Here is a 16,147-nt window from a genome sequence, read left to right on the forward strand (position 1 = left end):
AATGTGAATTCAAGTCTGCCATGCTTAATGATCATTTACTTAGCAAATATTTCTTGAATGTTGCAGTAGGTATTGGGAATGTAGAGGTGAATATGGCACAACAGCTGCCCTCAGACAGCTTAGTGCAGAGTGAAAGAGATGGAAAGAAATAATTATGACACACTCTGATGAACTGGAATATACAGTTAAGTATGTAGCTTAGCCTTTAAAAAAGAAAAAAACCCTCAGAAACCTTCTCCTTCTTTCATATTCCGTTCAATCTATTAGTCAATCCTGTAGGTTCTAGTGGAAGAAATCTTCACATATTGAGGTACAGGGAAGTCATTCTGGCTTATACGTGATGTGCCTTGAACTTTATGCTAACTAAAACAGCCTGTCTTATGGCCTGTCAAACATACATTATACACCTGCATTAACCATTAAAGAAATTGCCCATCATCTGGTACTACAAAGGGATAAGTAGCAACCCACTGCAGTTGCCCACCTAGAGTACCCCCTGAGGGAAATTCAGGGGGAAAAAATGGATGGGTCATTCTGTGATTTGAATAGATGGTCCCTAGGTAGTTAAGATGCATACCTCAGAAAGAATTTCAATGACCCCAGATTTTTGCATCTTCTCTTACATAGAAAGGCACTAAAATCATTAAGTTGTGATATGTGTTCTTTGTGATTGGCAGTAATCTTTTATCAAGATGTATGCTTGACTACGTGTATTTCCTAGCCAAAAAAAATCATGTATATATACTCCTCCCCTACCCCTTCAGAGCAGTCCCTCAGAGCTACTGAGAGGCTGTTTCCCAGGCTATAGTCCTCAGTTTGGCTCAAATAAAACTCTCTTCTATTCTTATTATAGATTGTTTATTGATTATTTGCATCAACATTTCTACTTTCAAAATATGACCAGAATTAAACTTCTTCTCACCTTACTGCTACCACTGCACCCAAGCTACCATCATCTCTTACCTGAGATACTGCAATAGCCCCTATCAGGTTTCTGTGCTTCCATATCTGTCCACGACATTCTATTCTCAATGCAGCAGCCAGAGTGAGCCTTTGAAATCAGAAGGTGGACTATGCAATGCCTCTGCTCAAACTCTGCAGTGCCCAAAGCCCCTGCATGGTCAGCTCTCCTCTACCTCTTACATCTCACTGGCCTGCTCACTGTTTCATTTGTTTTTCTGCTCATTCTTTTTTCTTTTTTTTAAGATTTTTTTTTTTCGATGTGGACCATTTTTAAAGTCTTTATTGAATTTGTTACAATATTGCTTCTGTTTTATGTTTTTGGTTTTTTGGCCGCGAGGCTTTTGGGATCTTAGCTCCCCGACCAGAGATCGAACCGGCATCCCCTGCATTGGAAGGTGAAGTCTCAACCACTGGACTGCCAGGGAAGTCCCTGCTCATTGTTTCTTGAGCTCACAAGGTTCCGTGCTACCTAAGAACATTTGCATGTGCAGTTCCCCTGCCTGGCATACTCTTCCCCCAGATACCTGAATGACTAACTCCTTCACCTCCTTTTTTTTTTTTTTTTTTTTTGGCCATGTTACTTGGCATGTGGGATCTTAGTTCCTTGACCAGGGATCAACCTGTGCCCCCTGCACTGGAAGTGCAGAATCTTAACCACTCCCTCACCTCCTCTAGGTTTTTGTCAACTGTCACCTTCTCAATGAGACCTACCTGACTATTTAAAAGTCATAAGCCCAACCAATCCCCACTCTCTGGCACTCCAGATCTCTGTTTTCCTGCTCTGTTCTCCTACTGCATAGTACTTACTGCCTTCCACTTGCTGTAGGATTTACTTATTACATAATTGTTTATCTCCAGCTCTCCCACTATAATGTAAACTACTTGAGGGCAGGGGTTTTTGTCTCAGTTGTATGCTAATGAATCCCAAGTACCTACGACAGGGGCTGGCACATAACAGACCCTCAGTAAACATTTGGTGTTGATGACAGGCAGGGAGTGGTCAGAGGAGGCTTCTTTGTGGGTGGCTGAACTGAATCTTGAAAGATAAGTAGGATAATCAGAAGAAAAAACTAAATTTCCCTGAACCTTTGTTTTCTCAGTTGTAAAATGAGGAGCTTGGTATGGTTCAATAGCTACAAGGCATTTTTAAAAGCCAGTTTTGGCAGCCTGACCTTGTGTACTTGGGCCACTGGTGTTATTGCAAATTTGAACTTCACTTGGAATCCGTGCCTCACCCCTAAGTGGCCTTTGTGTTAAAAATAAGCCAGATGGGAATTCCCTGGGGGTCCAGTGGTTAGGACTCCACCCTTTTGCTGCCGAGGGCCCAGGTTCGATTCCTGGTCAGGGAACCAAGATCCCACAAGCCACGAGGCACAGCCAAAAATAAACCCAGATCATGTACATTGGAGCCTTAAATATGGGAAAACCTTAGACACATAGACCTGGCAGAGACCGTAGAAATGCCCTTGTTTTAGCAGAAGGGAACTCTGGCCAGACGGAAGAATGGAACTTCTGGAGAGGAGACAGCTGTGTAAGATTTAAATCCCTCTTAAAAAGCCAGTGTGTCCCTGGCTTGAGACTTTGTATTTTTCCCCTGGGTACGTTGTTTCAACGGAACATTTTAGTAGACTTGATAATGGTCAACCAACTTTGAGGTGATGATTACTGTGGATTTACAGGCTGAATAGTCAAGTGTAATGAGTTAACTGATTACAAGAGTGTCTTTTGAATAATACATTAACTGCCACTATTGAGTTTGCTGTTTGAAGTGCTTGCCAGGGGAAAAGATACTACCATTTACAGTATTAGACTTTTATTCGTTGTAAGTTCATTTAAAGTATATATGTATTGCAACTAGAGATTATCATACTAAGTGAAGTAAGTCAGAAAGAGGAAGACAAATACCATATGATATCACTTAGATGTGGAATCTAAAATATGGCACAAACGAACCTATCTACAAAACAGAAATAGGCTCACAGACATAGAGATCAGACTCGTGGTTGCCAAGGGGGAGGGAGGGGTGTGGAGGGGGAGAGGGAGAGGGATGGAATGGGAGTTTGGGGTTGGTAGATGCAAACCATTACATTTAGAATGGATAAACCACAAGGTCCTACTGTGTAGCACAGGGAACTATATCCAATCTCCTGGGATAAACCATAATGGAAAAGAATATTCACAAAAAAAGAATATTAAAAAAAGTATATATGTAAATGGAATTGGTTTCCTCTACAACTCCAGGGCCATAAGCAACGCAGCAGGCATTTTACAGCCTAAAAGGTATAGCTTTGCCATGATTAAAATGGAACATTCAACTCAGTAGGTCCTTGAGTTCTGGCCCTGAAGAACTCTTGCTGGGCCAGTTGTCCCCAGGCCACAAGCCCACACCCCGAGTCTCCAAGTTTAACTGCCGGAGCCTTTGTTTCCCATTCTTGTCCCCTGAACTGTTGGGGTGGGAAGAGAAATCCCTGCATGGTTGGGGGTCGTGCTGAACGAACTCACCTGCCCCCACCAGTAAGTACACACTCTAAGAGCCTGGGACTGAGGGGAAGTGGGCAAGCAATATCAACTAAATATACCTGGTTGTGTGATTTCTAAGTGTGAATCATTTCCTCCCAGTACAGAATCAAAAATGCAAGGGGTGCTACGGGGAAAGCTGATTCTTCTCTTTGGCAGAAACCATAAAACACTTCTTCACGTCTGCCTCTCTGTTCTATAATTCTGGAGACATGCACAGTAGAGTGGTCTCCTATAATCCTTCAGAGAGAACAGAAAAATCCTTCTGAGTAAGACCCCAAACCAGTCTCCTCATAATTCCGAGGTAAGTGGTCACCTATAATTCACTAATTATCACCAGTATTTCCTGAGTGCATACTCTGTGCCAGATATTCAGTGCAACATAATCCATGCTGAGCCAGTCTCCAGGATCTACTGGCTAAGAGAAAAAAATGACAACAACCAAATCCTCACACAAATAAATACAGCATTACAAACACTAATCAGTGTGTAGATGGAAAAGTACCATGTACCATGTCTGAGGGAACCCAAAGGAAGGTAATCAAGGTTGGGAGGGTGGGAGTGGTCAAGGGAAGCCTCCTATGGACTTTACATTGAAAATCTGAAGGCAGACTTAGGAGTAGGAATAGCAGGGAAGGGCCTTCTCTTGGCTGAGGGAATACATCTGTGAACATTGTGAGGCTGCAAAAGGCTGACTTAGTGAGAACTTGAGTGGCAGGAGAGGAAGGGAGGTAGGAAATGTGGACAGGACTTTCAGGCCACTCTGATTTTTTTTTTAATTTATATTTTTAATTTTATATTGGAGTAGAGTTGATTAATAATGTTGTGCTAGTTTCAGGTGTACAGCAAAGTGATTCAGTTATACATATACATGTATCTATTCTTTTTCAAATTCTTTTCCCATTTAGGTTATTACAGAGTATTGAGCAGAGTTCCCAAAGTCCCAATCTGTCCCTTGCCCCAACCCCAGGCCACTCTGATTTTATTCACAGTGAAATAGGCAGGCTTTTTTTTTTTTTTTTTTAATAACAGGGGAGCTGCATGATCCTGTTTGCATATTATTAAAATTAACCTGATTTTAGTGATTTAACAGAAAGGAAACCAAACCTATCCTTTCATGTACATACACACACACAAAAAGGTTTATGCTAATCTGGAAGATCCAGTTTCGCTGACTGTAGAAAGATGTTATGAGATCTCAGAAAGCTTTTTCCTTTTCTGCATTCCATGGAAGACATTCTAAGATATTCGACTAAATTAAATTGTATAGAGTCCTTGCTATTTCAGAAAAGTTTGGTACCCATTGTACCCAATATCCAATTAAACCCAGAAATCCTTCTGGCTGTCTTTCCATGGTTGATCTTGGATAATTTTGATTAGTTTGTAATCGCTCCTTAGATACTCTCCTTCCTTCAGCCAATATGTCTTGGCCAGGTCAGTGAGCAGATGTTTACAGTAAGTCTTAGAATCATCCAGATCAGAGGAACCTAAGAAGAGGGCATTTCCATATGGGATCGAAGGGATCACCTATGAGAATAGCATATCCTTACAGTTTTGGTTTAAGACTTGGGAGAACTATGACGAGGTCTCAATGAATTCCTGGGTCAAGTAATATTGACCATCTTTCTTAACTGGGACACTAAAGAAAGTCAAGTATAAAACTGCTGCAGTGAGGAGAAGATGGTGTTTAGGTTAGGCACTGCAAGGAAGTGAGGTATAACTATTTTGCTCATTCCTCACAGATCTCAAATCTGTATTCTCAGCCATTAGGTATTTTAACAATAAAGCAGATGTATTACATCAACTGGTACAAGGAAGAATTGGTTAGTTACAGTAATGCCCACCACTGGCTGGTCTTAGGCCTAACTAGACAATCAAACTCAATGACTATAATAGGCCACACTTGGATAGGACAGAGGTTAGGAAACAGTATTCTGACCTGGCAGTGTCAAGTGTGTTGCTCAGCAATAGTTTCATAGCAGCACACAGAGCAGTCCAAGTGGAGAGTTACATGTGAGAGAATGAGATCACAGAGGTGGGTGTGAGAGCCAAGCTCAAGTCCCAAATAGGAATCAGCATCCTGCATAATCATCCCATAGGCAGAGCTTCCAGGCCACAAGTCCCAGTTACAAGTCACCACACTAAGGGAAGCCCAGAGCTATGGCTTTCCACTGGCGTTTATACTCCACTCATGGTCCTTGCAATCTAGATGCATTTTACCAATCAGGGCTCATTTTTACCATAAGCAATATAGACGTTCCAGCTCTGTCAGGTTTCTAGGGAAAAGGGGCTGGAAAGATAATCCAAGGTCACTTTTTTTCAGTGGAGGATGATTGTTGTTAATCCTTTGCTCACAGGTACATTTGGTCTAAGATCTTCCTTTGCTTCAACATTAAGAAGACATTAACATAGAACAGAATAAATTCCAGAAATAGACCCACAAAAATATGGTCAATTGATTTCTGACAAAGATATGAGGGCAGTTTGGTAGGTATAGGATAGTATTTAACAAATGGTGCTGGAATAATTGGACACCCATAAGTAAAATAAGAACTTTGACTCTCAACTCATACTATATATAAAAATTAATTCAAAATGGATCGTAGATCTAAATGTAAAACATAAAGCTATAAACTTTTAGAAGAAAAGAGAATCTTCATGAACTTGGATTAGGCAAAGAACTCTTATTATGATATCAAAAGTACAATCCATACATTGAACTTTATCAAAATTACACAAGTTTACTCTGCTACGGACACTGTTAAGAAAACAAAAAGACAAGCCAAAGACTGGGGAAAATATTTGAAAATCACATATCCAACAAACACAGTGTGCAGAATACATAAAGAACTCTAAAAACTCAATGCAAGAAAACAAACGGCTTTATAAAAATAGGGAAAGATTTTATCAGACACTTTACCAGAGAAAATATACAGAAGGTAGGCACATGAAATAATGTTCAACATCATCAGTTATTAAGAACATGCAAATTAACACTATGATGAGATACCACTACACACCTATTAGGAGAGCTAAAACATTTTTCAAAGAACAATACCAAGTATGTTGGCAAGGATTCTGAGAAACTAGAACTGTCATACATCTCTAGTTGCAAGTGCAAAATGGTGTCATCACTCTGAAAACAGATGATCAATCTCTTATGAAATTAAGCACACACTGACTAGTTGATTCAGCAATTCCATTGCTAGGTATTTGTCCTAGAGAAATGAAACTTTATGTTTACCTTCAAATTTGTACATGAATTTTTTTAGCAGCTTTATTCATAATAGCCAAAAATTGGAGAAGACCTACATGTCCTTTCATGGGTGAATGAATGAATAAACTATGTTATATCTATACAGTGCAACAGCACTCAGCACTAAAAAGGGATTATTCTTGATGAACATGGCAACAGGGAAGAATCTCTAAAGCATTTTGCTACATGAAAGAAACTAGACTTCAAACTATATGATTCTATTTATATGACATTCTGGAAAAGGCAGAACTATAGGTTAGACAACAGATCAGTGGTAGTCAAGGGTTAGGGCAGGGGAGGGATTTGACTACAAAGGGGTAGCACAAAGGAATTTTTTAGGGTGATGGAACTGTTCTGTATCCCGGTTGTGGTGGTGGTTACACAAATATATATGTGTGTTAAAATTTATAGAATTGTACATTTTTAAAAAGTTAACCTTACATATTAATTTAAAAAATAATAAAAGGTAAACCCAACTGATTTGGAACTATGTCCACATAAAACTTGCACATGAATGTTTATAGCCTCTTTCTTCATAATGGCCAAGAGTTGGGAGCAACCAAGGTGTTCTTCAATAGGTAAAGGGGTAAACAAACAGTGCTACATCCATACAATGGAATATTATTTACAAATAAGAAATGAGCCATGAAGCCATGAAAAGACGTGGATTAATCTTAAATGCATATTGCTAAATGAAAGAAGCTAGTCTGAAAGGCTACTTACTGCATGATTCCAATTACATAGCATTCTGGAAAAGGCAAGACTATAGACATAGTAAAATATCAGTGGTTACCATGGGTTTGGGGGAGGGGGAAGGGTTGCACCGTGTAAAAATGCACTGTGGATTTTTTAGGGTGATGAACTACTCTGTATGATATGGTAATGGTGGATACATGACATTATGTATTTGCCAAAAACCCATATGACTTTACCACACAAAGATTAAACTGTAATGGATGCAATCTGGGGAGAAGTTCTTTATTGTAGTAAAAATACATAATGTTATATTTACCATTTTAACCATTTTTAAGTGCAGCTATCACAACTATCCATTTCCAGAACTTTTTCATCATCCCAAACAGAAACTCTGTCCCCACTAAATAGTAACTTACCCTACCTCCTTTTCTCCAGCCTCCTAGTAGTCTCTATTCTACTTTCTGTCTCTATGAATTTACCTTTTTTAGGTACCTCATATAAGTGAAATCATACAATATTTGTCCTTTTGTGTCTGCCTTATTTCATTTAACATAACGTTTTCAAGGTTCATCCTTGTTGTAGCGTGTATCAGAATTTTATTTCTTTTTATGACTGAATAATATTCCATTTATATGAAAAGACCACATTTTGTTTGCTCATTCATCTGTTGATGGACACAAGTTGTTTCCACCTTTTGGATATTGTGAATAATATTGCTATGAACATTGTTATCCAAGTATCTGCTTTCCATTCTTTTGGGTATATACCTAGAAGTGGATTTGCTGGATCATATGATAATTCTATGTTTAACTTTTTATGGAACCTGCATTGTGTTTTCCATAGAGGTTGCCCCATTTTACATTCCCATTAGCAATGCACCAGGGTTCTAATTTCTTCCCCTTCTTACCTTTTAAGAAAAATAACAGCGATCCTAATGGTTGAGGTGGTATTTCTTTGTGGTTTTGATTTGCATTTCCCTAATGGTTAGTGATGTTGAGGTTCTTTTCATGTGCTATCTGTATATCTTCTTTGGAGAAATGCCTGTTTAAGTTCTTTGCCCGTTTTTGTTTTAGATTGTTTTTGTTGTTGTTGTTGATTTTAGTAGCTTTTTATTTATTTTGTATATTAATCCCTTTTTAGATGTATGCTTTGCAAATATGTTCTCCCATTCTGTGGGTTGTCTTTTTACTATCTTGATAATGTCCTTTGAAGCACAGAAGTTTTACATTTTGATCAAGTCCAATTAACCACTTTTTCTTGTTGCCTGTGCTTTTGGTGTCATACCCAAGAAATCATTGCAAATCCTATGTCATGAAGATGTTCTCCTGTGTTTTCCTCTAAGAATTTTATAGTTTTAGCTCTTAAATTTAGGTCTTTGATTTATTTTGAGTTAATTTTTGTATATAGTATAAGGTAAGGGTCCAACCTCATTCTTTTGCATGTGCATATCCAATTGTCCCAACATCATCTGTTGAAGAGACTGTCCTTTCCCCATTGAATGGTCTTGGCATCCTTGCTGAAAATAAGTTGACCATGTATGTGAGGGTTTATTTCTAGACTCTATTCTATTTCATTGGTCTATGTGTCTGTCCTTATGCCAGCACCACACTGTTTGATTACTGTAGCTTTGTAGTAAGTTTAGTAATCAGGAAGTGTGAGTCCTCCAACTTTGTTCTTTTCAATTTTTTATTTTATCATGAACATTCTCCTGGATGTGAAGTGGTATGTCATTATGATTTTGACTTGCATTTTTCTAATGACAAGTGATGTTCAGTATCTTTTCATGTGATTATTGGCCATTTGTGTATCTTCTTTAGAGAAATGTCTTTCCCCCACTTTAAAAAACTGGGTTGTTTTGTGCCCTTGTTGTTATTTAAATTCTGTATATATATTTTAACACCACAGACCATTATTATTATTGTTTTACAACCAATATTCATTAGGATTCACCCACGTATTTAACCTTTTCATTGCTCTTCATACCTCCTTGTATCTCTGTGCTTCCATTAGAATTATTTTCCTTCTGCCTAAAAACTCCAGTTAGTATGTTCTGTGGTGCAAATCAGCTGCTAAAGAAATCTCTCAACTGTGATGTGCTTAATTATCTTTATTTCACTTTTATTTTGAAAGGATAATTTTCAGGGCATAGAATTCTAGGATGGCAGTTATTTTCCTTTAGTGTTTTGAAGATATCATTACCTTTTCTTCAGGCTTCTATTGCTTCTGTTGAGAAGCCAGCCATCAGTTCTATTTTTGTGTCTTTCATGGTAACAAAGTTTTACCTTTCTTCTGACTAATTTTAGGATTTTCTCCTTTACTTTAATTTTTAGTAATTTTATATGCTACTCTTAAGTGAGTTTTTATTTGTATTGATCCATCTTGGGCTCATAGAGTTTCTTGGATCTGTGACTTGATACGTTTTTATCAGTTTTGGAAAATTCTTGGCTACTACATTTTAAAATATTGCTTTGGCCAATATTTTTTTCTTCTACTTTTGAGATCACTATGTGTTAAACATTTTCACTCTGTTTTATATGTACTTTATGCTAATTTCAGACTTTTCTACCTTTTTGTTTCTTTGTGTTTTAGTCTCAATATTTTATTCTGATCTATCTTCTTTCACTGATTCCCTCTGTAGCTGTGTCCACTCTGTTGTGAAATCCATCCATTGACTTTTTTTTTATATAATTTATTTATTTTGGTGGGTTTCTCATTGCGGTGGCTTCTCTTGTCGTGGAGCATGGGCTCTAGAGCACAGGCTCAGTAGTTGTGGTGCACGGGCTTAGTTGCTCTGCGGCATGTAGGATCTTCCTGGACCAGGGCTCGAACCTGTGTCCCCTGAATTGGCAGGCAGATTCTTAACCACTGTGCCACCAAGGAAGTCCCCATCCACTGACCTCTTAAACTCAGTTCTTTTATTTTAAATTTCTAGAATATCTATGTGATTCTTTTCTATGATTTTTGGTTCTTGGTCAGGAGTCTCCATCTTGTCATTTAATTTATTATGCATATTAATCATAATTATCTTAAGGTTTCTGTTTAATAACTCCAAATGTCTGTATTTCCTATGGGTCTCTTTTTATTATCTATTTCAGTCTTTGTCTTTCTAAGAAAAATTCTTTTTTTTTTTGGCTATGTGGCTTGCAGGATCTTAGTTCCCCAACCAGGGATTGAACCCAGGCCCTCGGCAGTGAAAGCATGGAGTCCTAACCTCTGGACCGCCAGGAAATTCCCCCAAAAAATTCTTCATAATTTGAATCTGTGGACAATATCTTAATCCAGAGAGGACTTATCTTGCTTCTGAGGTGGAACTTATTATTCTCTTTTCCCTCTCTATTAGTTTATTAATTATACATTCTTTTACTTTTGATATTTTCCCTAGAGGTTACAACATTCATCTTTGACTTATTAAAGACTAACATAAATGTGTCCTGTTAGGGACTGAGTGAAAAAGGTAGGCTTCAGTCCTTGTAAAGGTGGATCTATTTCTACTTCATCCTTCCTTATAGACTGTAGCCCTTTAGGGTCCCTCCTGAAAGCCCGAGATATTTAACAGGGCTCTATCTCTGGCAGGTCCTGAACTCGAGTGTTTGTTCTCCCAGCACTGACACATCACCAGCTCTACGTCCAGCATCTGAGCATCTCACCTGCTGCGTTTGGCTCAGCCTGTCAGTCCCCACCTGCCAATTGTCAAATGCCTTGAAGAGAGAAGCCGAGTCAAGTGTGAGGTCACTCTCTGGGTTCCCTCTTTCCAGGATGTTGGCTCCCTGCAGTTCCTTGCTGCCTTAGATTTTTTTAAAAAAATGTTTTGTTAGGATTTTCTAGTTATTCTCACTGGGAAGTTTGCCTGAAACAAGCCACTGCCAGAAGCAAAGTGACATTAAAATTTGACATATTAAAATCAAATTGTCTTCCTCAGGGAAAATGGACTAACGATATCTCCTCATTACAGAAACACATTTAGGATAATTCATGTTATATATTGGATCTTCCACTTTATTTTCTGTTATTATTATTATTATTATTAAGTATGCATTAAAACAAAGAGTATGATTGCCCCCAAATCTGTACATTTTAATAAAAACCTAGCCTTCCTGAGTAATCAATGCCACTTTTTGGAAATCTAACAGTTAGAATTCATTCATTAATATTATTGTTCCCTATAGAGGTTCCTTTTCCAAAGACTTAATCTCAACTAATCTGGATTTAATCTGGGTAACTATTAGTTTGAATAATGACATATGAAACAACGGTTATTTATAAATAAAATTTAAGAAGTATTAAAAAAAATCAAATTGTCATGCCAGTCTTTAAGAGGGATTCATTGCAATTCAAATACTACCCTCTATCATCCATTTAAAAGCTACGTGAACAAGCCCTTTGTTAAGAGTGTCTTTCCAAATTTTATCCTATTTCAATATGTATTTTTATGCTTGTGAGTAATTTGTTCCTGTGTACCCCATATGTAGGGGGAAAGAATGTATATGTATACATATGTATGTTTATATTTAAAACTTTTTCTTGTGACAAACTGTCTTCTGGATTAATTTATTATTGTAAGGATCAGTAGAATACAATTAATCTAAACATAAATATTACAACTTCGATAAATAGTAAACATAAAAAATAAACTATTATTGGAAGTGCATGACCCATTGACGTGGATCAGGCTGATTTTTTTCCTACTCATGTATCCGTGAATGAATATTACTTATTGCTAGCATTCAGCAATAGTTTTATTCCTTTTTATAAAATAAGGCAGTCACTCAAGGTTTTTTGCATAAATAAATATATAAAAATGAAAGAAGTTTTGTTAAAGAAATGTCATTAAGTTCTTCGAACTCCTTCTGATTTATTTTCCTAAATAATTCCACGGTATTCTGTTATCAAAAATTATTTCTAGTGAGTCATCATCTGACATCTCTTTTGGTTTTCTTTTAATTTTGTGGAATTCAAAGAATTGGAAACCATTTGACTTGCAAAACAGTTTTTTTACCCGATCACTGAAGCTTCATTTCACTTTCTCAATACCTATACCAATATTCCGAAGTATTCTTTTGTTTAGAACAAGGAGAGATTGCACATTATGGTAGGATTTAGAAGAGGTACATTTCTTATACTATTTTTTTTTTTTTTTGGTAAAATTGTATATGAGAACGATTTTAGAGAAAGTTTATTTGAATTAGTGCAAATTAGTTCTCTTCAAATGATTCCCCTATGAAAGTCCTAATGTAGATACATTACTGTACAGATGTACGGATACTGGCAGCCCAGGCTGAAGACTTTAGAGAGAGAAGAGCCCTCCCACAGCAGCAGGTGGCAATAAAAACAGAAGCTAAAGAGATGCTCTGTCTCTCTCTCCGCTTGGCTCGTGGAAGCCATCTGAAGCCCTTTGGACCACACAGGCACTGCTACTCGTGGAAGAATTATGCAAACAAAAATCTTCGAGAGGAAGCTGATTGATCTCCTGCTAATAAGACAGTGGGATCAGAGACTGAATAAAAATTGAAAGAAAAGTGACCACATGTGTGTCACCTGGGCACGTGGAAAGCGTACATCAGTTACACACACCCACGTGGGTGCAGTGCATACACAGACACACACCCCTTCATTTTATCCTGCTCAACCCCACTCTGCAAGCTACTGTCCAGTGTCTTTCCATCATTACCAAAAATGTTCAAAGAGTATTTTACATTGGTTTTCTGCGTGTTCTTGCTTCTCATTCCCTTCTCAACCCACTGTTGTCCCCTTCACTCCATTGCAACGACTCTTGCTAAGGTCACGGGTGACTTTCTTGTTAAGAACTTGAGTGATGGGCTTCCCTGGTGGCGCAGTGGTTGAGAATCTGCCTGCCAATGCAGGGGACACGGGTTCGAGCCCTGGTCTGGGAAGATCCCACATGCCACGGAGCAACTGGGCCCGTGAGCCACAATTACTGAGCCTGCGCGTCTGGAGCCTGTGTTCTGCAACAAGAGAGGCCGCGATGGTGAGAGGCCCGCACACCGCGATGAAGAGTGGCCCCCACTTGCCACAACTAGAGAAAGCCCTCGCACAGAAACTAAGACCCAACACAGTCATAAATAAATAAATAAATAAATAAAAGAACGTGAATTTCTTAAAAAAAAAAAAAAAAAGAAATTGTTTAAAAAAAAAAAAAGAACTTGAGTGACCGTTTTCGATCTTCTTTCTGCTCAAACTCATGATGGTACTTGATCCTCCATCTTGGAAACTCTCCTCTGTAGCAAAGGAAATATTCTCACATTAAGAAATGAATCAGCCACAGGTATTTATTATAGTGGAGCCTGAAGGGAGAAATCCAGACAATGAATCTTAATGTTTTCTGTTTAAGAAGTGAATTTCAGACGCTTATGTTCCTGTGGCATCACAGAACACAGAGGGTGAATTAATGGATTGAGAGACAGATGCCCTAGTATCAATAGGTACATTACTTCCTTCTGACTCAAAGACTGGGCAAGGACCAGTAGCACCAGCTTGCTGGAAATGCAGACTCTTGCTCCCTCTCCCCACTATCCCAGACCTACTGTCTTATCATGTGCATTTTAACAAGACCCCAGTGATTCATGGGTACATTAGCATTTAGGAAGTACTCTGCTACATGATGGGTGAATACATTTAATTTCCTATAAGAAACATATTCTAACAAATATAATTTCCAAAACAGATATAGAATGAGTAAATAAAACTCCCCATAACAAACAAGGTTAAAGATTATTTTCCAACGGCAAGCTCAGTAAGCTAAAGTCAAGATGTCTCGAGGAACTTCTAGCTAACAAACAAGATAACAAGACTAAAAATAAGTATTTATTTGTCAGGAAGGAAACTTAACCTCAATCTGGGTTAAAGCTCACATTTTTAGTATGCTCAAGGTAAATGTTTTTTAGCGTAGCTACCAAAATAATGGTATTTTATTTAATAGTGCCGAGGATCAGTCATCATTAAGTACATAGTGCGTTAGAAAAATTTTAATTGCACTGGATTAGTAATGAAGAGCTATGAGAAAAAAAATAGACTTAAAATTTGCAGAGCTGAATTTCACCATGATACTAGAGAAACACAATTATAGGAGAAACACATTTCTTCGTTTATTATTTTTTAAGCGAACTGTATTTGTTTCCTAGGGCTGTGGTAATAAATTACTACAAAGTTGGTGACCTAAAACAACAGAAATTTATTCTCTCCCAGTTCTGGAGGCTAGAAGTCTGAAGTCAAGGTCTTACAGGCTCGCACTCTCTCAGAAGGCCCTAGGGGAGAACCCTCCCTGCCTCTTCCGAGGTTCCGGTGGCTCCAGATGCTCCTGGGCTTGTGGTCACATCACTCTAGTCGCTGCCTTTTCTTCACATGGGCTTCTCCTCTGTGTGTGTGTGTTTTCTCCTCTTCTGTCTCTGGTAAGACACTTGTCATTGGATTTAGGGACCGCCTAGATAATCCAGGATGACCTAATCACAAGATCCTTAATTTAATTACATCTACGGAGACCCTTTTCCCAAATAAGGTCACGTTCAGAGTTTTGACGTGGCTATTTTTGGGGGGGACCATTTTTTGCCTACCACACAAACTAAAAAAGTTTCTCCTTTTACAGCATCTTTTACCATCGAAGATGAATGTTTTACCATCATTTTCTAGCTTTTACTTTCGTCTACATGGCCAGCTCACGGTCTTGGTTTTTCAAAGTTCCTGTGTCAAGAATCTCCTATTTTGTCTCCTAATTTTTTTTTTGCAAACTGCTAAACTTTTCATTTCTGCATGCAGTTTGATTTTTTTGTCAGGGCTGAATTAAAGAACAGAAGGCCCAAACTTTTCAGTTTCCATATTTGGTTTCCCAGACATATCTTTACCCAATCTTCTACCTCTCACCAACTCCTATTTTGCCCATCCCTATGTTTTGGTGTTTTTCCAGGTGCCTATTTCTTCTTACTTTACGTATTCCATCTAGAATATTCTATTCTATTTATCCAAATCTATATTTCCCCAACTTCTCTTTTAAGTACTATGTCCAAATTTCCAGCCAACTACTAGACATTTGTTTGTGAATATCCCACAGGCACTTCAAGTTCAATATGTCCAAAACTTACCCCTAATGTTCTCCAACCTCTATCCATTCCATTTCTGCCTCAGGAGGCTGACGTACTTGACCATATCAGTGGGCTCCCTTGCCCTCTGGCTTCTGGTTGGTTTTTTTTTTTTTTTTAATTTTTATTTTATTTACTTATTTATTTTTGGCTGTGTTGGATCTTTGTTGCTGCGCGTGGGCTTTCTCTGGTTGCGGTGAGCAGGGGGTCTACTCTTTGTTGCAGTGCACGAGCTTCTCCTTGCTGTGGCCTCTCTTGTTGAGGAGCATGGGCTCTAGGTGCGTGGGCTTCAGTAGTTGTGGCTTGCGGGCTCTAGAGCACAGGCTCAGTAGTTGTGACGCACAGGCTTAGTTGCTCTGCAGCATGTGGGATCTTCCCGGACCGGGGCTCGAACCCGTGTCCCCTACACTGGCAGGCGGATTCTCAACCACTGCACCACCAGGGAAGCCTCTTCTGGTTGGTTTTATATGAGGGGAGCTCCTGAAGGCTATTAGGAGAAAGAAGAGTGAATTTAAGATATCCCTCCCCGCCCACAGTGTAGGTCATTCCCTTCAGGGGTGCTTGCTCTTGGCTATGCCCTTTGACTGACAGTTGCTACTCTTTTAAGGCAACCTTCTCTACATGA

This window comes from Balaenoptera musculus, chromosome 13 (assembly GCF_009873245.2).
Source record: "Balaenoptera musculus isolate JJ_BM4_2016_0621 chromosome 13, mBalMus1.pri.v3, whole genome shotgun sequence".
NCBI classification, from domain to species: domain Eukaryota; kingdom Metazoa; phylum Chordata; class Mammalia; order Artiodactyla; family Balaenopteridae; genus Balaenoptera; species Balaenoptera musculus.